A 24,443-nucleotide genomic window follows, 5' to 3' on the forward strand; every position below is an offset into this window, starting at 1 on the left:
TTGAGTAGTGTGTCTTGAGGAAATGTGCCGCTCTGTGACAGGTCTTTATGCCACACCTTCTGTAGTCTGTATTATTTTAACATTAATGCTTGGACAAATGCCGAGCTTGTGCTTTGTGTAGATCCTGTGTAAAATGTTTTTGCCTATGACTGGTTTGCCTGAGACTGCTGACGGTTGGGGCTGATCTTGACATCTGATGAAGAACATGGAATCGGGTCTCGTGGATCAGGCGACTAATGACTCCACCCCAGAGATCTTTGTTGACCCCATGATCACCGGCTTCCAATCTGTGCAGGTCCAGCCTTTCATTGTTCAAAAGTTGATAAAGTGAGTACCACTGAGTTTGGTAATGACAATGATACTTTAGCCCTCAAAAGCACCTCGAGGCGTTCCCGGGGGTGAAGATTTGAGTGTAATTCGAAGTAGTTACTTCCCCCCTCTCAGAGCTTCACCTACCCACTCCTTCCTTTACTCTGCCCCATTGGGATTTCTATGATATAGTCCCTAGTTTGGGGTTTCAGCTCTGTCCTCTCACGCAGTCACCGAGGCCCTTCTAATCTCTCATCAGTACCTGCTGGTGCAACTCGGGGCTGCTACGTAGTCTCACTGCCGGTGGGTGGGACTCAGCCGCACAGCAAATTTCTGGAAAGCAGAAGCAGGTGCTTAATTTGGTGGCCCTCGTTCGGGCTGCGGCAGGCAGTCGACCAGCGTCGGCTGGCCTCAAGGATTTGTCAGGCCTGGTCCTATCATTTGGTGCGTCTTGCTTGGTCACACCTGGGCCTCACTGGATTTCTGAGTACAGCCTATTCTAAGTCACATGCATGTTTGCCTTAACCCTTACTATTGTATCTCCGCAAATTGCCTTCACCTTATTTCAAAGATCAGAACCACTCCTTTAAATGTCATACTCTGCACCCTAACAATATCTAATTTCCTGTCGATCATTTATTAATATCACAAATCAATGCATGAAATTCCCACATCCCTTCCTCTCCCACTAAAAATCACTCCTAATTCCTACTAATGCAATCTACCTCATAGAAACTGGAATAAATGCATGGAGTGGTTCCTCTAGAACACATGACTAATCCCTTTAATCAAAAATAACGACATAAAACCCACTAACCCTATTGGGGTAGTCCGTGCTAAATAAAGCAAATACAATGTATTATTTAACACACACTAAAACTAATTCCATAATACCCAGCAGCCAGACAGTTGATTGTAGTTTATACAGGCTGCTTAATTATTCTCTTTTTCCCTTTTACTGCCTGACACGTTTCCATTCACATAAGAAAAAACTGCTTCTGCTCATGCCCATCACAGAGTACTAGCCATCCCCCAGCAATAAACCACCTATCACCATCTGAACAGACGTGGAATAACTGAATAAATCTGCCATAATACATCATGCTATTGAGCTCTCTAAATTAGTCCACCACTGCAAGTCATGACAAGCTACATACCACGGCCCCTTGGCCTCTCACAATGACAATCCGATTTGGGATGATATTAAGAAAGTCCATCTCATCAGCTCTCGCCTCCACTTCTCCGTGAACCTATGACAGCTCCGTACCATCCCCTTCAAACACATCTGTGAATGGACAACCCACTACAGTAACCAGTTAAGAAGCCTATGAACATAACTGTAAAAAATCGACCTGTAAAGCTGCTGAAAACTGCCAGTTTACTGAAAACCATAAACTGAGCGCCCTTCTCTCACACTTTCCATCCATCACACTGCTAAGCGCTGCATCCCATAACACGATAATCGCACCCCGGCGTCACCAAGCACAACATAGAAATACTTCATGTATAGGATCAAGGCAAAGAGAATGCTCAACAACACACTACTACCCTGTCTAGTGTGCTACCCAGGTAGTCAACAACTTCAACACCCCTCACAGGGTTAGTAAGCGCTGTTTTAGATTTTGCAATACATCACAAAGGTTTGAAAGCATGAACGGCCGAAGACCTCGTGTGATCTGCAGGTCACACCACGTCACCAGCGAGCACTGAATTCAGCCATTTTTCCAACCACACACTCTCCATGTCTCTCGTGCCCTAGGTTCTGAACATCACTCGTTAGGATTTTTTTTAACTGATTTGTCGAGATAATTCCGTCTATGGAGGCTCGTACACAAGTGCTTCACCGAATTCGCCACACCTCTGTTATGTTTAATTAAGCTAGTGCTCCTAGCTAATGTAATGCACGCGCGTTCTGTTCATTGCACGCGCGACCTGCCGGTGCATTGTGACGTCAGGGTGTTCTACCTGACCACCAGCAGGATGACAGTTTAGAATGACAGTTGCGTTGAGTGGTGACTGCATATAGACGTGCCTTGGTGTTAGGACTATATTTGAATAAAGGAGTTACAACTTACTTGCCTGACTGGTCATCTTTACAAGTTGGCGACGAGACAGGGATCCGGACACCACGAAGAACCCACCAAAACCCTTCAAATCTGTTGTTTGGTACGTCTTATGCTGCAAAGTGTTGCCATCTCATCTGTTTCCGCTATAAAAGAATTGGCGATAAGCGGAATCTCCAGGATAACAGCTGTTCTACCACGCAGGAATTGCGTGTGGTATTGAAGTCGCGGATAGTGACAGCGGTACTACAGTGTTTGTGTTCATCAAGAGAACATTCCTGGAGGCAGCATACTGGACGTCGCTCTATTCGCCGTTTTTAACAGGTGAGTTGGGAAGTGTCCAGCTATTTGTGTTTGCCCTGCACGCTGTCAGGGTTTCCGTGGTTCACCCCCACCGGTACGAGTGAAGGAGGTTTGGAGGGAGTTTTGACTGTTCTCCGGTGCCTTGGGTGATTACCACTGGGAGGATACAAAAGACGAGAGCCATAGTCTGTGGAGTTGTTTTCCTGATTGCCCGCTCATCCACTGGCTGGTTTATTGGTTTCGCAGGTGTGGATGACAGTGCACCCTGCGTGTCGAGATCCTTCCTTCCGTGTGTGGAGAGGAGCGGATGCCTGAGGGAATCGGAGTGGAGCGGATGCCTGAGGGGATCGGTTTCCTGAAGGGAAGACTTCGCTGTTCGGCTTCGAAGTGTGTGCCGTCTTCCTGACTGGACTACACGACGCATCCTGTGAAGAGGATTTTCCTGTCAGGATTTGGTGTGACATCAGTGGAACGCATACGTTCAACGACGTCAGGCGGCCAATTTGGAAAAGTCGGACGCTGAGTTTTGTGCTTGTCACTATTACGGTGATGCGCACACCAGCCCTCATAAACCAAGCGTTTCTTCTAGCACTAGTAAGTGTAATAAAGAACGGAAATAAATACAACAAAGCAAATAGTTGTGGAACTCGCGTGTTGCTCAATGCGGTGACACGCACACCATTAAGAGTATGTTTTTGGAAACTTAAAACTATTTGTTTACAAACACTACGCTTATCCCCAAGGTTTGGTACATTAAAAACATTAGCTGAATAACAATTTCATAGAGAAAACATTTACAAGTTTGTTGGATTATAATCTTAAAAGATAATTCAAACATAGAATTGTACTTGTGGGTCAAAAGTAGGTATTTACAAGGAAAAAAAAATACTTACTTCGAAATCTGTCCACTTTTGGAAATAGAAGTTAATTAGCCATGGCTTCAGGAAATGTGTGGAATTTATCTCCACCCTTACCTTTCATACCCTCTACAGGTGATGATGCCCTTAAATGGGAAGAGTGCGGGAGTACTTTGAGAACTATTTATCCACTTTTGAAGGTGATGAAGAATTGACCCCTGAGAAGAAAAAGAAAATTCTTCTTCATTGTTTAGGTGCTAAGGCTATGAAAATTTACAACCGTATTAACAAAAAAACTAGACCAGGTGATGTGTATACGGTGGCATTAGAGGATTTGACCATGTATTTCAAACCCACTATTTCTATTTCTGTCAACAGATTCAAATTTGTTCAACGCAGGCAAGCCCCTGAAGAATCTGTAGAAGATTACGTTGCTGCGTTGAAAAATTTAGCTCTAACTTGCAGATTTGGAGCATTACATGATGAGCTGGTTCGTGACCAGGTCGTTATGAGATCCTCAAATAAACATGTCCAGGAGAAACTGTGGGCAAAAGGTGAATTGCCATTGGAAGAAGTAGTAGAAATAGTTAAATGTACTGAATTAACTGGAAGGTGTGCTAAGCCTGTGTTACAGGAAGAAAAATCCTCTACAGAGGACAAATCTATGGTGGCAAAAGTCATTAGTTCTAAGAAAGCAAATAGTAAGCATAATTCCAGTTACGTACAGAAAAGGGATACTAGCTACAAAGCTAAACTTTCAGATGACAGGAAATGTTTTAGATGTGGCAGTAGATACCATTTGGCTAACGACAGATCGTGTCCAGCAGTAAGACAAAAATGTTCAAATTGTGGTATGGTAGGACATTTCAGTGCCATGTGTCCGAAGAAACAAAAAGGAGGAAGAAATGTAAAAGCAGTAATTTATGAAGAAAAAGAAGATTTTACATCTTCTGATGAAGAAGATATGAATTTATTTGTGTTGAATGTGGAAGATGGTGTTAACAAAAAAAAGAAACCAGTATGTGACATGAACATTGGCGGGGTAGATATATCAATTGTTGCTGATTCAGGCTCACCATATACTATAGTTAACGAAGAAGTATGGTTAGAGAAATTTGTTCCTGTCATTGGTTAGAAGTTAAAGAACCCAGATATTTTCCCAAAATCATTTAATTATGAACCTATTGAAATGTTGGGTTACAGGGAACTACAGTTCCAATTTAAGTCTCGCCTAACAGTTGGCAAACTGTATGTCTCCAAGGTGGGTCCTTCTGTGTTAGGGTGGATTGACCAAGGAGAATTAGGTATAATTCTGGATCCTAACAGTCCGGATCCCGTTCTTATCTTACAAACAGAGGAAGAATGTAACAACTTCTTCAAGAAAAGGTATCCTAAGGTGTTTTCCGAGAACATTGGGAAACTTAAAGGGTTTGTCCATGTAATAAAACTTAAAATAGATGCTGTGCCTTGTATACACAAGTCAAGAAACATACCGTTTTCAATCATTGGCGAGGTAGAAGATGAACTAAAAAAATTACAGAAAGAGGGCATCATTGAGACAGTTGAATCAGCAGAGTGGGTTTCGCCTTTAGTTATCGCGAAGAAGCCCAACGGCAAGCTCCGTCTCTGTATTGATCTACGCGATCTAAATAAAAACATTCTGGTGGATCAATTCCCTTTGCCAAAAATTAGTGAAATGATGTCCCATACTAATGATGCTAAATGGTTTTCTACCATTGATCTAAGTTCTGCCTACCACCAAGTGGCTTTACATCCCAAAAGCAGGAGCCTTACCACATTTATAACGCCCTTGGGGTGTTTCAGGTTTAAGAGAGTACCATTTGGACTGGCTTCTGCTGCGGCCATGTTTCAGAGATTGATGAGTGAACTCTTCAAGGGGGAAAAAAATCTCCTAATTTGTCAAGATGACATCATGGTAACAGGCGCTAGCAGAGGTGAACATGATGCTGAACTTAACAGAGTCCTAGGGGTGCTAGAACATCATGGCTTACAGCGGATTTGCGGAAGTGTAAATTTGCTGCAAATAAAGTCACATATTTAGGGCATGAAATTGATGGAAATGGCATAAAACCAAAAAAAGAGCTGCTATCAGCAATTAGGGAAGCCCCCTACCAAACAATGAAGATCAGGCTTCAGACATTGACACTTTCTGCATAGCTAATGTTGTAGAAGAGACGCCATGTATCTCTGGTGCAGAGTGGTCAGAAAATATGGAGGAGGATGATGTCCTACTTGAGGTAAAGAAATACATAAGAGCGGGCTGGCCTGAAAAGAAAAAAATTCCTGCACTATTGCGACCATTTTGGGAACTAAAGGAAGAGTTGTCTATCGAAGGTGATTTGATTTTGAGAAATGGCAAGGTTGTTCCTCCCAAGGGTTTACGCAGTGAACTCCTTGATATTTGCCACGAGGGGCACCTTGGCATTGGTAAAACCAAGAGTAGAGTCAGGAATTCATACTGGTGGCCTGGTTATGACATAGAAATTGAAAGAAGTGTCAGGAATTGTACAGCCTGTGAAAATTCTGACAAGTCAAGACAAGCACTGAGACCACCTCTTCAACCCCTGTCTTGTCCAAACATGCCTTGGGTCAGATTGGGTATTGACATTTGCGGGCCAATTCGAGAACAGGGAGAACTGTTATATCTTATTGTACTGGTAGACCATTTCTCAAAATGGCCAGAGGTTGAAGTGGTACAAGACGCAGAAGCTAAAAGTGTTGTAAGTTTTTTGCGCAAGCTATTCCTAAGAGAGGGACTTCCAAATTGCATTGTGTCGGACAATGGCCCACAATTCACGTCAAAAATGTTCAAAGAATTTCTGATGAAACATGGGGTAGAACACAAAACCACATCTGTTTATCATCCTGCAGGTAATGGTGCAGTTGAGAGGTTCAATCGGATGATTAAAGGAATATTTCAACTAGCAAATCAAAATGACATGTCATGGAGAAAACAACTTATCAAAATTCTTTGGTCATTCAGGGTTACACCACGTGTATCAACAGGTACCAGTCCATTTGTACTCTTGAGAGGGAGGACTCCCATTATCAAGGATAACATAGGTTGGGCTACTCCCAAAAGAGAGTATTGGTCTCCGGAGGAGATACAAGGGAATGTACGAAAGTCACAAACCATTGGTAAGAAATATTATGACACCGAGCATGCTTGTAAAAAGGTCGGCATCAAAGCAGGTGATAATGTGAGAGTGAAAAATACCAGAGGTACTAGCAAGGGAAAAAATCACTACTCACAACCTATGGAGGTAAAGGAAGTGTTTTGTAATTCTGCACTTTTGAGTGATGGAAGAACTTGGCATTTCTCTGCTTTATCAATGTGCAAAGAAGGGAAAGGAATGGTTGGTTCTCAATTCACTCCGGAAAATAATAAAGTTTCCTGTTCCCAAGACTACGATTGGATTCTGGACCGTGAGGAAATTGGAGGGTCTAGACCAGATGGTACTAACATTGTATCCTTAGGTACAAACAAAGTATCTTCTGAGAGTGAGAACACTTCAGATGCCTCACGGGTGGAAGACAGTAGTAGTAGGCAGAGCAAGGAGATATCGGAAGAGTACAGGTATCAGACCAACAGCTATACAAATTCTGATTCAGATGATTCTGTTTATGAAGATGTTGCGTCTCAGGACATCAGTTGTGAGGATGAACCCACTGTGAGCAGATATGGGAGAGTGGTCAAACCTCCAGCTAAGTTACACGATTTCATATGTGATTAGCTGTGGTTTCCCCTCCTCACCCATAAGCTTCAGTCGTGCACCCACGGTCCTGCTTGTTGTTTTGGGAAGGGAGATGTGTTATGTTTAATTAAGCTAGTGCTCCTAGCTAATGTAATGCACGCGCGTTCTGTTCATTGCACGCGCGACCTGCCGATGCATTGTGACGTCAGGGTGTTCTACCTGACCACCGGCAGGATGACAGTTTAGAATGACAGTTGCGTTGAGTGGTGACTGCATATAGACGTGCCTTGGTGTTAGGACTATTCTTGAATAAAGGAGTTACAACTTACTTGCCTGACTGGTCATCTTTACAACCTCCTTTTATTTTAATAAACTTTCTCAAAGGGGGTCAGAGGTACTCTGACGGGAGAGTAATATTCAGTAGTATGTCTAGTACTCAACAACGGTTGAATTATTGTCGCTGACTACTGCAAGCCTATCTCAGGCATTGGCTTCTGAGAGTAGCAGGGTCTTTGGGCTCTGTTATTAAAAGCACAGTGCAAACTAGACCCGAAAATGGTATGTAGAAGACAGTTTTATACAAAAATAGCCCAGCAGAGGTCGCTCTTCCCTTTCAAGAGAAATGATCTTGCTTCTGAAGCGGAAACGTACATGAGTATTTGATAGTATGCTTCTACAATATATAAACTGACCTGTAAGACCTGAAACTTTATTTTGAGGAAAAAAACTTGATTTCCTCTGCTCTTTTGAGGTCATGAAATCTCTACCCTTCCACAAAAAACTGAGTTCAACAAAAAATAAGAGCTTCTCCTGCAGGGACTTTTCCGCACTACTTGGAGTCTCCTCTATCTTAAGCTCCACCGCTTCTTGTAACCTGTGGGATAGCATCAAGGCTCACTGCTTCTGATGCCCACGTGCTTTAGGAACTTTATTTTATGTGGAATAAGGAAATGGACACATTCCTTGCCCAAACAGGAGTGTTTGTGTGCGCCAATACGGCTGATTTGATCTGTAAGTCAGTAGACCTCGCCGGCGAGGCATTCAGAACTCCACCTGCTCTTAGCAGCGTGCTCCACCAGAGCGGGCCCCTGTCATTTTATAGTGGTATGGCTTGCATAGTGGTGTTGGGTATTTTCAATGTACATCTACATAGTGCCATCTGATACCAGAATCCAGTGTTCCATGTTTCTAGATGTTGGCACTCAGTACACCACGAAAAGAGGAATTTAATATGTGAAATTGTCCAGGGCATCAGAAATATAAGTAAGGCCGTATGACTCTGTATACCGAGCCAAACTTGAAAAGTTCTGTGACGCGTTAATGAACCCTGCGTTTTACACAGGTATACCCCTGCCCTGTGTGAGCCAACGGCATGTGAAACTGTTATCCTGACCCTGGCCAGTCACCCACTAGTATCTGACATATTGGGAATGAGCGTGACTAGGCTAAGCACTGGTCGATGGCACAGATGGTGTACACTGTCCCTTCCACGGCACCTTCTCCCCAGTCACTTGTGGAGAGGGATGGCATTCAGAGCTTTCGGTCAAGCTGCTTTCAGACCGCGGGATGATCTGCATACTTTCTGTAATGATTAGTGTTCATGCACGCTGAGCATCCTTTTCGCTCACAGGGCAATCACCCTGATGTGGAAATTGGCCTCCGTAATGGCCACTCAGCTGGTATTGTCTCGGGCGTCTTTCTTTCTGGGGTCTTCCTTATTGATCTGATTTATCGTTTTGGATTTTACCACTTCCTGCAAAGCCTCCTCCATTTGAAATGCCATACCTTTCAATAGTACTTTCGAGCACCCCGGAGTCAGAATGTCTTGAACCAACTTGCAGAGTTCCTGCAGTGTCTGCTCTCTTACCTTTACAGAAGCTGCAGAGGTGCCCCCTGATTGGACTGCGTCCTGATCTCCTCTGTCTCATCTTGAACGTGCATGTGCTGAGCAGCTCCTTGAGTCGACCATGGAACGCTTCACTGACTCCTCTGGGCCTTGTTGGGCTTGTCCCAGTAGGAAGCGCTCCTAGACAGGATAGGCCATGGGTTCGAAATCACCATTAAAGACAGCAACGATGGCAGAGTAGATGAATGCTTTGGGATGATTGTGGAAAAGCTGGAAGATATCTTCCTTTGCAAGGTATAACAGGAGAGGCATTTCTAGTTGTCATCCAGTGCTGTTGCTGTCTAAAATCTCTATCTACAGCTTTCAGTTAAGTGCATGCGCGCAGGGCAGTCTGGAGATAAACAATTGCTCAATAGCAGGCTTCTTTGGTGCATCGCTATCAGGCAGACGCCCCCCTCCCTGCTCAGAGTTCTGATATGGTGTCCCCTAGTGCAACAGAGGGTTCACCAGATACACGCACAGGGCGCCATCAGCTGCCTCGTTGGGGGGTAGGAGGTCTCGCAGTGGTGGCAGCGCATTGTTCCGGCTGTAGACTGCACTTGCCTTCCCTGCACCACAATGAGTGTTTTGGTATGGCCAGGAGCACCACATCTTTGAGCGTTTATAGCAGGCCCGGCTCCAGGAATTTGTATTTGAGTGGGCCAAGGGTGCATTTGGGTGTGCCACTGCGGGCTCGATTTGTCAGATATATGTCTAGGCAGACCTGCTTCAGGGCCCTCCTTTATCTCTTCTTACTCTTACAAGGCCCAGTAAAACGCACTCTTTTCCAAATCTCTTTCTACATATTGTCACTCTCAAAAGTGCTTTCTCCATGTAATGTTCCTTTGAAGGGAAGAGGAGGTTTCTGAGGTGGGAGTATCAGGCAAGTGACCCTTCACGGGCTTCCTCTGTGGAAGAATCACTCTTCAAACCTACCTCCACCTGACCCTGGCCTCTGCAACGCACTCCCTAACAGGTTTGATTATACCCACTCCTCTCCAATGTACCTTATCTCACAGCTGACCTTGGGCCCCAAGCCTATATCAGGCACCATCGGGCTCCACTTTCATTTTTTCCTGGTAAAAACATTAGTAAAATCACCTACAAACTTAAAACATTGAATATAGCAGTAAATATAATTAGCAGGCACTTTAAAGTATCCCGTATAACCTGACTGCTAATTAAATAAACAAAAACAGAAAGGCCATGACAGGGCCAGCTTCAGCGTTGATGCGAAAGTCTTTTTTGGCGCCGCACCAATATCCTCTTTCTCCGTAAATACCTTTACCACCACCTTCCAACAGTGCCCCTCATCCCTATTAACCTCCTCCTCGGATTTCCTCACTGCCACGCAACATGCCACAAGTTCCCCTCATCTCCCCATAGCCCCTCCCCCTTATGACCTCCTCCTCGGATTGCCTCACTGCCACCCTCCACCAGTGCCCCTCATCTCTCCCTAGCTCCCCCCTCCACCCCATGACCTCTTCCTCGGATTCCCTCACTACTGCCCTCCACCAGTACCCCTCATCACTTTGTAGCCCCTCCCCCTCATGACCTCATCCTCAGACTCCCTCACTACCACCCGCCACCAGTGCCCCTCCTCTCTCCCTAACTCCCCCCTCCACCCCATGACCTCTTCCTCGGATTATCTCACTGCCACCCTTCACCAGCGCCCCTCATCTCTCCGTAGCCCCCCCATGGACCTCATCCTCTGATTCCCTCACTGCCACCCTCCTCCAGTGCCCTCATCTCTACATAGCCACTCTCTCATATGCATTTCATTTGTTGTATAGCGCTACTCATATCAGTGTAGTGTGTGTCAGTACTTTACACCACGCACACATTATACAGAGACAATGAATCATACAAGTATGTAAATCAGTCTTGAGGGAATGTCACATTAGCCAATGAGGATTACAAGGTGTAGGAATCACGTCATCCATTCTGGTGGGCAGAATATTTTAAAAGGGTTTGGTCTGGGGAAACACAACCTTAGGATTTAAAAAGTATTCCATGGGGGTCAGCTTTACTGATAAAAATGTATCCCTGACCAAACATACTCATATTAGCAACATTAGAATAATGTAAGACTGAGGCAGTGCTAACTATATCACAAAACAATAAAAGCAAAGTTCTAACTATACCTTCATGTTTGTATGTAGCTCTTTGGTGACAGTTCATTGGTCACTGTCCTATGTTAGGATTGTAACTTCTGAACTGCAAGTAACACAAGGATCTCTATGACAAAGGCAGTAACCCACTGAGCTTTCATATAAAATACAGTTCATCTGCATTTAAAAACTACTACCAGACAAATGATTGCTCTCCAGCAGGATCATTCATCACCAGCGTTATCTGGGCATTTTGTATTGTCTAATTATTATCCTGCATCAGCCATGATAATGATAAAAACTGTTTAAATGAAGTGCACATGAAGTATGTGCGGTGCTGGGCCTGCGCAGATTTTAAAAAGAAAAACAAATTGTAACACCTTCTCTTACCTACTACTCCATTAGTCAAACTTTGTGTCACAGGCAGCCTGATGTGATAAGCAGCTGCATGGGTCAGGAAAGGTGAATAGGAATAAACAAACTTCTTTTCTCCTGTGCTGCATAGAAAAAGAAATATCCAGCAGCAGAACAGTAGGCAAAGGTTACCCATGTCAAAGAACGGATTTGTTGCATTTCGCCATGTGGAGATGTGAAGGGGTGGAAAAATAAACAAAGCCTCGTTTGTATGTAAATGGTCTTTTAAAGACCTGTGAAGTACTCAGATGCAGCATCGATTATCTCAAAAACTGTCTGTGTGTGCGTGCGCCCCGGGAAGCTGTCTCAGCCTGGGCGCACCCACACACACAGACACCCTTTGAGCCCAATGCCGGTGCGCGCCTGCCTTCCAGCCCTTACTGCGAGGGCCAAGGCTCCTGTTTGGGTGGGCCAGGCTCATGTTTGGGTGGGCCCGGCCCACCCGCTAGAACCGGGCCTGGTTTATAGTGAGGGTGGCTTCACATTTCACTTTTGCGGTGGTGTGACTGTAGCCATCTTCGTGGTCACAAATGGTGTCTGACCTTAGACCCAGCTACATAAATCTAGGGTGACCACATTTTCAGATCGTAAAACCGGGACATATACTTATCAGTCCTTTCAGTGAAGGGCTGATTGCACAACACTGATTAATGTGCAGGTGCACCCGATGCTCCCTTAAAAACTGCGACATTTTTGTGTGTTATGAGAGTGCCGGGACAGTCCGGGCAAATCTGGGACGTCTGGTCACTCTAATCAGACCCCCCAGGATATAGCGGCATGGATTAGCAAATTTAGCGGCACAAATATGGAAATTTAGGGGCATTTTTGCGGCACTTTATTTTACTCATAATCAATTAATTTTTGTGGGGCAAGACAGTGGTGCTCACTGCGATCCATGCTAATCTTGGGTTAAAGAGAGAAATAACAGAAGGAGAGCTCTGTTAGTTGGGCATGGGGGCTAGAGCCAGAAGATATGGGGAGGGTACAGACAGGGCAGAACCAGACTCCTCACCCACGCACACAAAGCTCTCCACGACATGGGCCCCAAATACCTCAACAGCCGCCTCACATTCTACACACCCACCCGCCAGCTCCGATCCGGCAGCCTCGCCCTCGCCATCGTCCCCCGAACTCGCAAAGCCACCACCGGAGGAAGATCCTTCTCCTACCTGGCGGCCAAGACATGGAACTCCCTCCCCACCCACCTACGGCTGACCCAGGACCATCTCTCCTTCAGGAAACAACTCAAGACCTGGCTATTCGAGCAGTAGCGACTCCCCCACACCCCCCTCCTCCCAGCGCCTTGAGACCCTAGCCGGTAGTGCGCTATACAAATCCTATTTGATTGATTGGCATGCTTACTATGCCACTCATGGACCAAGTCTGATGTTTTTGAAATGCCCCAAGAAGACTACACAGCTGCACATGATGCTGAGGAGATTTTTAACCAGCGCCCACCTCAGTTTAAGAATCCTCACCATTAAAGACTATAAGGTTTATATCTCTTTCGATTTGTCCCCGTGAGTATAGACCGAGTCATTGTTTTTCCAGCCAATAGGTATGCAGGGAAAGAGCTCAGCAAGTATAAGGTAAATGTTGGATGTCTGAGGTGCTATTTCTTCTCCAGCAGCCTGCATCCTTCCTTGTTGCCATGCCATACTCCTCACTGTTACTACCACTGCCCCAGATGCATTGCTTTGACTCTGTGAGGATTGGCTCTGTAAGGCAATAACACCTGCGCCCTATGCTGCACCTTCATCTCTCCCTGAGCCAGCACATTTTCTGCTGAAGCCAGTCATCTCTGCAGAGTGCCCATGGAGCCTCCTGGTGCCCAATACACCCACTCCTTGGCCGCACTTTTCAGTAACAAACACTCTTTAAATATTAGATTAAAAGTTGTGCAGCATTAACAGTTCTAATCACCATCAAGCCTAATGAACATAAAGGAAGCAAGGGGAAGAAAAGAGGCCTATGGTTAATAATTATAATAAAGTAATAAAAACTGGCATGACTGTGTGAATTGAGCATTCCCTACACCAGAGTGTCCGCTTCTGATTGTCATTTGTATTATACCAGAGAACCGATGGGTTAACAATCCTTTAAAAAACACAAGTAATGCGATCAATTACACTTTCTATATTTCAAAATGTGATTTATTAAAGGCATGTTTTCGGTTATTTGCTGCTTGTCTACCTTTCACTATTAATGAACTTGGGTCCATTTCACCGGCACTACTGTAAAAATTGCGGCATTTTTACAAAAGTGCCTATTTCGCGGACACTTTTGTAAAAATGGCGGCATTTTTACAAAAGTGCCGATTTCGCGGCAAACCGAGAAATTCTGGAGGGTCTGCCTAATAAATGACACGTACACCAGATATTTATGCCTCAATGCGGGCCGAGTGCCCGACGCATGCTCCATTCAATAACTTGGCCACGTCACACAGTAACAACCAACTCTCTGGGTTCCTGAGTTAGTGGCTCAGCCCTGGAAAATGCACAGGAGAAGCTTTCTGGTCACATAGCTGCTCTGGCTTCCTAGTTCATGACTTCTAGGAGCACTGTTATAAGGTCAATGCATAGATGGGGAATATCTCGCAAGGCAGAAAGAGACCACAAGGTAGCACTATGTATCCAGCAGCATGCATAGACCTCATCATCTCTGCTGGCCAACTGCGTGCAGCCATCGTTGATGCATCCCAGTTTATTGAGAAGTGGGCTGCTGACACTTTGGACTGTTTGATGGTGCAGAAGGTGTAGGGCAGAGGCCTTCAAACCTTTTTGCTCAAAGCCCCCTTAAGCAAAATGTTTTGAGGTCAGGCCCCCGTCCAAAACTTTATGGCAAAAATTGGGGAGAAGGAGCAGGGGGCGGGGCTTATGAGATGATTTTAGAAGTATTTTTCCTATAGCTCATAAACCGCACTAAATATGTAACTTATAAAACAACAAATGCATCAAACAAAAATATGTATTACCCCAAAAATACTTGGGGTGTTATGAGCCCCTCACACTCCCGGATCCCAATGCAACTACACCTGCTGCACTAATCATAACTGCAGTCCTGAGTGGCAGGATATCTCACCTACATCTTTTACCTCTTCCTCACCATGACGGACTATCACCTCGGTCCTATTGCTAGAAAGGAAAATTAGTTGCATGCCCCTTTTTTAAAGGTAGACAGTTATAATTGTGATGCAGTGGGCCTCTCAAACTCCTGGGCCCCAGTCCTGCTTCATCTGCTTCCTTAATGATAACCAGCAGTGGCCACTTACACACCTGGCAGCAGTACCAGCTTCAGTAATGAATGGCCCTTTTAAAAAACAAAACAAAAAAAGAGACCCCTTATATTGTTCCCTTCTTGGGGTATCTCTCTGAAGAAGCTGTCTCTGGCCATTTGTAAACATAACAAGCATTTGCAATGCAATCAGTCTCGCCTTTGGGACATTGTATGTATTTAGCTATGCAGCACATTTGCCTGGGTGCTGACACATCTACTGTTCTTTAACATGAAGCGAAAGTAAGCACCAAACTACGCAACACAGCAGTAATGGGAACATATGGAGAGAAATATTGCCTTTCAGCGGGAAATGGTATAGTTCAAAGCTCTGTTTTTAATATTAAATCAGTGCCTTCGGTGGCCATATCACTAAAAATACAAGATTTGAAAAAAATATTATTGGTTACAGGTGCTCATGGAAAGCAATTTCAATGGACTGGAATCTATAGAATGCTAAAGTAATTCTGGTATTTTACTGACCTCTGCTGGTTGTTTTCTATCAAGAAAGTTGAATGGAGGTAGTTGCCAGAAAAATATATAAAAGTCCCTCAGCAGAAAGCAATTCTGGTGTTTTACTGACCTCTATTCAAGACATTTAAATAGAGACAGTTGAACAGAAAAAAAGTCCCTACGCGGAAGCAGACAAGTCCTAGGGCTGATCTCCAGAGCCCACAAAGTACATACACAAATAAGTATATAATAAGTATATACTAAAGTTTATACAAGAGGTCTCAAATGTTTCACCTAAAAATGAGTCCCCATACAGTGCTCCCTATTCTGGGCCTTCACTTTGACAAGATATATGAATCTCAATCATTTCCTCTGTTCCCTAGTCCATTACTGTGAGGCCCTATGGTTCGAGAGGATTGGGGCTCTGCATCTGAATGCAACCCCGCTGGCCTCCTACCTGCCACCCCATGGACTCCGCTTTCACACATAAATTGCCTCGAATGGTTAATTGTGACTTTGAGGAGCTTCTGCCTGAAAGTAAAAGTTGTTTGGCAGTCCAGAAAGTTAAAGAAGAAACCAGCCTTCTTACCAGCTGTTAATTGAATAAGTCCCTTAAAATTATGAGTTTCTGCAGCAGCAGCTTTTTCCAAATAATTATGAGTTTCCTGCATTTGCTACATAAACCATAATCTGCAGATTCCAACAAAAAAACTTAATTCTAGCTCAAACGGAACAAAAGTTACTCAAAACGTGGCAAGGTATTCTGGAGCAGTGTAAGGCCCTTTGCAAAGATTGACTGGTAATCTTGTAGTTGCTTACTGTTGGACCTAGCATTTCTTGGCGTGATTACCCCCGACTTTTTGCCTCTACCTCCTCTATTTTGGATGCTGTGCTAGATTTCGTTTTGCCAACTTAGATGCTTTGGGCACTTTGCCACTGCTGATCAGGGTCAAAGTGCAAGTGCTCTCTGTGTAAAGTATAATGGTAATTGGTTGTCCGTGATTTGTATGTTTGCCTTTTCTAATAAAGTCCTTAGTAAAGTGCACTATGTGTGCCAGGGCTGGTAATGCAAATGCTACTAGTGGGCCTGCAGCACTAATTGTGCCACCCACACAAGTAGCCTTAAAGAGGGAACTCAGACTTGTCACTGCACACAGTTTGTTAAACTGCCATGTTGTTCTGACAAGTGCCCGCTTGCCAGACCTTACCCTTCCCTTTCTGTACACATCAGACACCCCTATGGTAGGTCAAAGGTACCCCCTGGGCAGGGTGCAGTGCATGTGATAGGTAGGACATGTACTAAAGTGTGTACCATATCCTGACAGTGAAATAGTCTCCATTGCGTTTTTCACTGTTGAAAGGCCATCTTGCCCATAGGACAGAATAGGGAGGCTGTGTAATATGTTTTCCAGCCTATCTTCCCAAATCCTTAAGATCGAGAAGTGAAATTTAGTATGCCTGAACTCACAATGTAATAACATTATGAAGGTGGTTTTTGCATTGTGTTTAGAAGCCACTCTTTTAGAAGTGGCTGGGTTTTTGTGCTCTAACATTTCTGTGTGTCTCTGCCTGGTTGTGGATTGACTGTTAGGATTTGAAAGTGATAGGACCTGGGGAATGTCTTGACCCAGGGGATGAGGTGAGACAGCAACAGGCTGACCTGCATCTGGAGTGTAGGGGGAAGAGTAGCCCCTAGAGGTGAAGAGGCCTGGGTTGCTGCCATAAAACAATAGTCCCATCTCCTGCTGAGTGATTGAGATCCAGACCCCCACTAATCAGAAGAACTGACCCTTGCTGTGTGTTCTGGGGCTGGTCTGCAGTTTGCTGCTTTAACCAAGGAGAGGCTAAAGGGACTTAGCTGTGTCCCCCTGCTTGAAAGGACTTTTCTGTGTCCAGAAGTAACTTATCCCCAAGGGCCCGAGGTTTGCTGGCTCCCTGTTGCGGAAACTCAGGAACACAAAAGTCTCCAGGAGAGTCTCGGCGACGCTGTGTGCGTGTGAATTTTGCAGCCTGAGCCCTTCGTGAGGATTGTCCTTTGGTTGTGTGCATCGGAGGCCAAGTGAGTCTCAGCGACGCTGTGTGCTTTGTGCAGCCTGAGACCTTCGTGAAGATTGCCTTGTTATCGTGTCCACCCGGAGTCCCAGTGAGTCTCAGCTACACGGTGTGCGTGTGCTTTGTACATCCTGAGACCTTCGTGAGGATTGCCTTGTTATTGTGCCCACCCGGAGTCCAAGTGAGTCTCAGCGACGCTGTGTGCGTGTGCTTTGTGCTTGAGACCTTCGTGAGGAGTGCCCTGTGATCGTGCACTCGAAGCTTAAGTGATTCTCCGCGACGCTGTGTGCGTGTGCCCTGTAGGAGCCTGAGATCTTCGTAGCATCAGCGGCCCGGACTGGCAGCCCCGGAGGAGTTGAGCCGCTGGCCCGAGCCCGCCATTGCGAGAGCGGGACCTCGAACCAACCTCGTCGAGGGAGGGCCCAAGTCCCACTGCCCGGAATTCACACAGATTGGATCGGAGGCCCAAGTCACTGGAAGAGGAGAGGAGAGCGAGGTCGCACCTACCAGGTAACGTGTGTCGACGCCTGGGGCGGGGTGCGGGCTCGGAGGGAGACGCTCTTGGTCTCTATCATCCTCTGCTTCGGCTCATATTGCGGCCCGTACTTGCCAAAGGAGTGGTAGTACCGGGGCCGGAGTGTGGAGCTGCACTTTTTGTTTACACCGTACCTGTGTGGGGCAACTGTTGACAGAGGCTGATTGCGAGTTAGTACGAGTGGCCGAGAAACCTCCTAAGGCACGTGATCGGTGCAGGAGTGTATTACGCATTGCATTATCTCTGCATAACGAACTACCTGATTGTCGTATTACACATTGCTTTAATTCTGCATTTCGAACCACCTGATTGTCGTATTACGCATTACGTTGTTTCTGCATAACGAACTACCTGATAAGTGTATTACACATCGCATTATCTCTGCATAATGAACTATCAGATTGTTGCGTTACGCATTGCATTATTGTTACATTGCAAACTGCCAGTTTCTAGCATTAATATCGCCAGTACTTACAAGGGCTGGCTGGCCTAACTACCAGGCAGGAGGAATATTTCAAATATGCATATGTTGGAGTTATATCATGTGGTCTTATCGTATATCTTTTTATTTAAATTTATACTCGTTATTATGAAATGTGTGGAGTCCATTTGTGGTGTCATCACTGGGTTGCCTTGAAGATAAGCCTGGCTGCTCGTGCCAAGCAACCCAGGGGGGTGAGTGGGTGCTATCTGAGAAGGTGTCCATCCTTTCCCTGACGTGGAAGCGAGGGTCACTATTTGGCCTAAGGTACCTACCTCAGCCAACCAGGGATCCCGGGTCTAACACTTACTAGTTTATTTGGGTGTTCAACTAAACTGCCACTAATGAGGTGAAATATTTGCCTTGACAGCGTTACCATTAGTTAAAATGACAAAATAATGAAGTAATGCTGTCCACAAAATGTGCACATAATTTACCTGTTCTTGTTGCATAATTTAGTGAACCCTGCAGCATAATATGGTCCTCTCCTACTGAATTACTGGAGCGGCTCTGCTTAAAAATGAATGGTGGCAAAGATTTATTCTTTTTGAGATGTAATGTAGTGGTGGTAGCAGCTGAGATCTGGAATTGTGGAGACACTTACAAAAATGTCTGCATTAGATCCAGTTTGATTACTTATTACTAAAAAGTATACTTTGTAAGAACTTGTTTTATCTCAATCACTGCATCGTTTTGCAGCAGCAGCCTAGCTTAGACTATGAAATGACATATATACACATAGCTTTCTGCCACAGATTAGGACCTCACAACACTATAAACAGGGCCACTGGAATTATGCTGCAGGAGAAGGCCAAATTATGCAGCAGAGTTGACTAAATTATGCAGCAAGTAAAGGCGAATTAAGCTGCATATTTTGTGATAGCATTACTGCATTATTGTCCAATTTTTACACTTGTTAACACTGTCCAACCATATATTTCACCTCATAAGTACCACTTTAACACCCACAAAAAGCAATAAGCAACAGAAAGTTAACCAATCAACCTTTAGAAAGGGCCTTCCGCGGCAAGGTAACGTGTTGCTGCGTTTTTAGTATCTTTTGAACTGTCTGACCTAGAAACAATTTTGCTAAAATCTGCAAATTATGCAGCAGCTGAAGGATTAAGTGGCAAATGCGGGAAATCCATTACTATGTGCAAAATGCCCAAACCGCACAATTGCACAATTCCAGTGGCCCGAGCTATAAAAACCAAGGTCACTATTCCTCTGCGCCATCTAGAGTGAATTATGTGTCTCTCAGCTTTAATACACACACAGACATCTGCAGTGATGGTAGTTGCTAACAGAGGTTTCATAACCTAAAAGAGTGCATTTATCAGCGGTTAGTTTAACTTGCATTTATTTTTAAGTTTAAGCCCGTTGGACTTGGCCCTTTTTGCAGTGTCATCCCAGAACTTTATGCCTTCCTCCTGAATTTTTTTCTGACCTTTTGTTAGTGGTTTTTTGACTCTGGGCACTTTCTCACTGCTGATCAGTGCTAAAGTGCATGTGCTCTCTACGGTAAACTTGGTAAGATTGGTCTACACCTGTTTGGCGTATTAATTTACCTATCAGTCCCTTGTACGGTGGTATCCCATATACCCAGGGCCAGTAAATTAATGCTGGTGGGCTTGCAGTGCTGCTTGCGCCACCACCAAAGTTGCCTTTCAACCCTGTCTCAGGCCTCTGCCACTGCAGGGCCTGCGAGCGCACTTACCCCCGCTGTGAAGTGGCATATAAAGTGATTGCCACGTCTGCAACTCCCCTTTTACACCATATCAATTCACCTACAAGGTATTCCCTAGCTAGCCCAGGGTGTGGTGTAGGTAAAAGGTAGGACATGTGCCATAACTGTGTGGCATGTCCTGGTAGTGACAAACAGCCAGTTTGGTTTCTCACTGCTTTGAGGCTGCCCTTTCATAGGGTTGCATTGGGGATTCCCTGATATGAGCCTCAGTGATAATTCCTGACATGAGAGGGGTAGCGTAACCATGTGTGGTATGTTTTGAATAGTAGTGCTAAATCCTGCTTATTTGGTGAAAGCACATTTATTATTACTATTTTAGAAATGCCACTTTTAGAAGTAGGCATTTCTGTGTGCTTTGTGCCCTGCCTGATGTGTATTGACCATCTGGTTCTGACTTCCATGGGAGAGGGAATATGCATTCACACCAGCCGGGGGGCGGGGTGGTTGAGTTGTGTCCTGCCCTGCTTGTGTGACTCAGTGCTTGGCTGCATAGGCCTGCTCTGCATTTGGAGGGGGGGGGGCTAGGAGTTGCACCTGAATAGGGCTGTGCCTGCCTTCCACAATGATCGCTGGACTCCCTTGTGATGTGTCTGGAGCCAAGCCCTACACTGTGAATGGGGAGGGGGGTGTTGTGCACTTGCAAATGTAATTTTAAAGTGCCCCAAGAACTGGTTTGGACTGGGCTCAGAGCCCTGTGCCAGGGGAGAACAAAGATATTTGGATTATAAGTACTGGGGCTGTGAGCCCATGTTGGGTGAACTGAAGAAGACAACGCTGCATGGGACTTGGGATCGGCTGGTTCCTGGTCTGCCAGGAGGAATCCCCTTGGGACAGCTTTGTGGTGGGCTGATATACTGCCTTTTTCGCTGAGAGAAGGACTACCCCTCTGTTCTGAGGCCCTTGTGCTAGCCTGCCTGGCTGCACCCTTCTGGTGCATCCCTAGCATTCTCACAGGAGTACCGCTGTTCCCCTTGGTCTGGGCAGACTTGAGTTCTTTGTTTTCTTTGGGCTCTTGACCCTGAACCTGAGCTTGGTGCGTTCTGGAGTAATTTGCCTGAGCCCCAGGTGTGGGCTCATACTGCATTCAAGTGTGTGGAGCGCTGTACCTGCACACCAGGAGCATGTGAGGAGCAATTTTGTATCTGCCCTGCAGCGCCTCACGCTGCACTGTCCAACTAATTCCAGAAGGGAAGGCTAGAAAAGTAACCAGCCGGTGCTGCTGCTGGTTCCGGAGTTGTGGACTGAGCTCCCACCACCACCGCTGCTGCCCTTGCCGTGTGGAGGTGGAAATTGGAGGCAGCGTGGCCCTCGCAGGTCGCCGTTGCGACAAGGAAGCCGCTAAGAAGACTGGCCTGCCCTCTGGTTGCCGGAGCCTCCCGAGTCGGACGAGTCCAGACGTCAGAATCCGTTGAAGATGAGCGCCTTCCTCCCTGCCACCTGATCGCTGGCGCCATGCCTCGTTCTGAAGTCTCGAGGGAAGGAATCCCCTCACCGCAGCCAGCAAACGACAGGGTGCCCTTGCAGCATCAGCCGCTGTGTTCTCTCTGAGGGGGGGAGAACAACGAGCCTGCTCCCGGGTCCTGCTGCTGGTATTGGCCCAGAGGGGGCTGTATCGCCTTAGGCAGCAATTCAAACCGTTTGGGGGGGAGCCTTGCTTTACTGCTGGGGGTATTTCGATTGCCAGCATTTCTGGAGGGCCAGCGGTCTCGCTGGCATGGGTAGAGTATGCCGAGCCCTGCCCCCGCTGTACTGGTTTCGGCAGCTGCACCACGTCTGTGGGTAGCTACCCTGCACTACTGGGGGCACTTGTTCATCGGTGTCATTGCGGGCCGAGCAAAGGACTGAGCCCCCGCTTAGGATTCTGCTGCCTTGGGGTCTACGTCACTGGGAGTATGGTAATCCCAGTTGTGGGTGCGCAGATTCTGCTGTGCCCAGTCTCCGTGTGAGTACCACCACGTCCTATGTAAAACAAGCTCAGGAGCGCTATCCTAGGTTTCTGCTGCTGATGGTGTTTATGCCTACTGGATTGTGCTGAGTGCAATCCTACCAGTAGTTACTGGGCGCCCCAACTGTGACAGTGGCCCGATTGATCAAGTGATCTGTGTAATCCCTGTGAAGTCATTATAAGTGCTTGGTGGCACAGTGCTACATATGTGATTGTGTTCTAATGTGTTTTTGTGGATAATACAAAGGTCATTTTTTATATAACCTTGTGTGGTGTTTCTTTTGTGGTGTACCTAGTGTGTTACTGCTGTGTGAGTGTGTTGGGCAAACGCTTTACACATTGCCGTTGGGGTAAGCCTGACTGCTCTGCCAAGCTACCAAGGAGGTGAGCAGGGGATAGCTATGATGTGTAACACCCTTGCCCTGACAAGAGTGGTGAGTTCTGCCTGGCTTAGGTGCATACCCTAACCAACCAGAAACCCCATTACTAACAAAGCGGTTATTGCATTATTTTATACACACTTAAATGACTTTGAAAGCACAAAACACTTGGACTTTTTATTTATTTTTAGCAACCTCTTTGACCCTGCCAGCACACTCGCTGCCCCCTGCCCCCACGATACTCCGATAACAGTTCTCACTTTCACTTCAAGGGCTCACAGTAGATGAAGACAGCCTGGAAATACAGCAAATAAACATCGCTGCACTTCCTTCACATGTACTTGCATGGGCATTTGTGCCCCCCTAGGAACAAATCTACGCCCCCCCCAGGGGGTCGCACCTCACAATTTGAAGACCTCTAGTGTAGGGTGATCACATGTCCCGGAGTTCTCCGTACAGTACCAGTTATCAGAGGAGTGCCCTACCGCTTTTCTCGATTTTCAGATGTATACCCCGGTTTTTGAGACATTCAATTCATCCTTAACCCCTTGCGTGCGGCCGTCCGACGTCACGGTGGGCGTGTGCGGACGGCGGCCGGGGGCCGTCCGAACCACGCCCAAGCTATAAATCACCCGCACCGCGGTGGAATTTCCGCCGCGGTGAAAGGGTTAAAGCATACTTGAAAGGCTCTTGTTTCCATAAGCGTTTATAGAGTCTGAAACTATTTAAGTAATTTTTTTTATTTGAGGCAGCACAGTAGGAGGTCAGGGGCATGCTGCCAGCAGAGCCAAGACAGAGCGGGGTAACGGAGGAGGGCAGGGGCATACACTGGATGTCCTGCGCTAGCTGATGCTAGATAAATGTAGCCTTATAAATGAAGAATTCAAGAGTTTAAAAAGGTTTTCACTGTTTGAAAGTCACAGCCACACCGGTCTGTCTGTTTCTCTCTTTCTTTACACGTGTGTGTGTGTGTGTGTGTGTGTGTGTGTGTGTGTGTGTGTGTGTGTGTGTTTGTTTGTGTGTTTGTTTGTTTTGATGATTGTCAGTCTTTAGTGCTACTTCTGTGTCTGGCCTGTAACGGCCTTTGCTTCTCAAAGTCTGGTCACCCGTAAGCGGCACTAACCTTCCAGTGCCATGTCATAGTGCAGGGCTTGCCCCATCTGACATGTCTGTGTATAGCCCAAACAACTCTGACAACAGTTCTTGCATGCTAAACCCGCAAAGACAAAGAGTAATAAAATGGCACTTAACCCACTTTAGAGGAACTTGTGAATAAGAGTGGGCATGTTGTTTTCGAGCTCTGGTGTAGCTTGTCCATTTTACAGCTAGTTATTGGATAAAGACTGCAGGATGTTAGGTAGCCTCTGTTAGAATTTGGAGAGTAAGGATTGATTGGGAAGGCGTTATCAGTAACTTATATAATGTTTTGAGTAACATTCCGTTGTGAGCAAATGGATATGTAAGCCAAAACTGCGTTCCACGTCCCTTAGTTTGTTGACCAACCTAAAACTTCACCCAGAAAAAAACAGAAACTAAAGTAAGTCTTTTTAGGTCTCACCTACAACAGCGCATGCACTGAATGCGCTCTCACGGGCAAGAGATATTGTATACAACGAGGGACTTTCAGCCTGCCCATTGCTTAAGATTAGTTGGCTTCATAGTCATTTTTATTTGCTGCCTTCTAATTGGCCAGAGCTGGGTTGACTGAAGCATGTGATTGCATTCTTTATGTGATAAAAGTTTTTTGTTAAATTACGTATTTGTTTTTCTTTTTGGCCTATGATGAGATTAACTGATTTGCTCAGAACCACAGGGATGTTGTGCCCAGACCTGACAAGCATTGGCAAAGCCATTGTCTCTTGCCGTTGAGACTGTTGGCTCTGCCATTACCTTTTGTTCATGCTCTACAGCATTGGCAT

The 24,443-nt window shown here is 45.8% G+C and overlaps 1 protein-coding gene across 1 annotated transcript in view; it reads left to right on the forward strand.

Moving 5' to 3' along the window:
* The window catches only part of LOC144822165 (tricarboxylate transport protein, mitochondrial-like), a 224,103-nt gene that overhangs the window by 37,428 nt on the left and 162,232 nt on the right, over positions 1–24,443 (forward strand). The window lies entirely within an intron of this gene.

Source organism: Lissotriton helveticus, chromosome 3_1 (genome assembly GCF_964261635.1).
Source record: "Lissotriton helveticus chromosome 3_1, aLisHel1.1, whole genome shotgun sequence".
Lineage (NCBI taxonomy): Eukaryota > Metazoa > Chordata > Amphibia > Caudata > Salamandridae > Lissotriton > Lissotriton helveticus.